This window comes from Galeopterus variegatus, unplaced genomic scaffold, assembly GCF_000696425.1.
Source record: "Galeopterus variegatus unplaced genomic scaffold, G_variegatus-3.0.2 Scaffold12604, whole genome shotgun sequence".
Taxonomy (NCBI): Eukaryota; Metazoa; Chordata; class Mammalia; order Dermoptera; family Cynocephalidae; genus Galeopterus; species Galeopterus variegatus.
The window spans coordinates 35,008-35,649 of NW_007738715.1; positions in this window are offsets into that span (position 1 = coordinate 35,008).

Here is a 642-nt window from a genome sequence, read left to right on the forward strand (position 1 = left end):
TACACTGTACTTAGTGCTGAAAGACTGAATGTTTTTCCCTCAAGATTGGACACAAAGCAAGAATGACTCCTTTTGCTACTTCTATTTGACATGGTAATGGAGGTTCTAGCTTTGAGGATGGAAAAATTAAGAATAAACTGAAGACTGTCAGATTGGAAAGGAAGAAGTAAAGATATCTTTATTTACAGATCAATTAGAAAATCATCTTTAATTAGGAAATCCTGAGAAATTCACAAAACACTTCTACAGCTAATACACAAAATTGGCAAACTCATAGAACTTAAGATAAACATACAAAAATTAATTATATTCTTATATAATAGGAGTAAACTACCCAAAAATAAAATTAAGAAAATAATTCAGTTCATAATAGCTTCAAACAGAATAAAATAATTAGGAATAAACATAACAAAAGGAAGACATACATTTACAACTGTAAAATAGTGCTTAGAGATATTAAAGAAGATCTAAATAAATGGAAAGATATTTTATTGTCATGGATTAAAAGACTCTATTGTCTAAGTGACAATTTCCACTAAATTAGTTTATAAATACATTGCAGTCTCTATAGAAGTCACACCATACCTACTGTGAGAACTTACACAGTATTGTGAGAATTTATGTGGTGGTTCTGAAATGTAT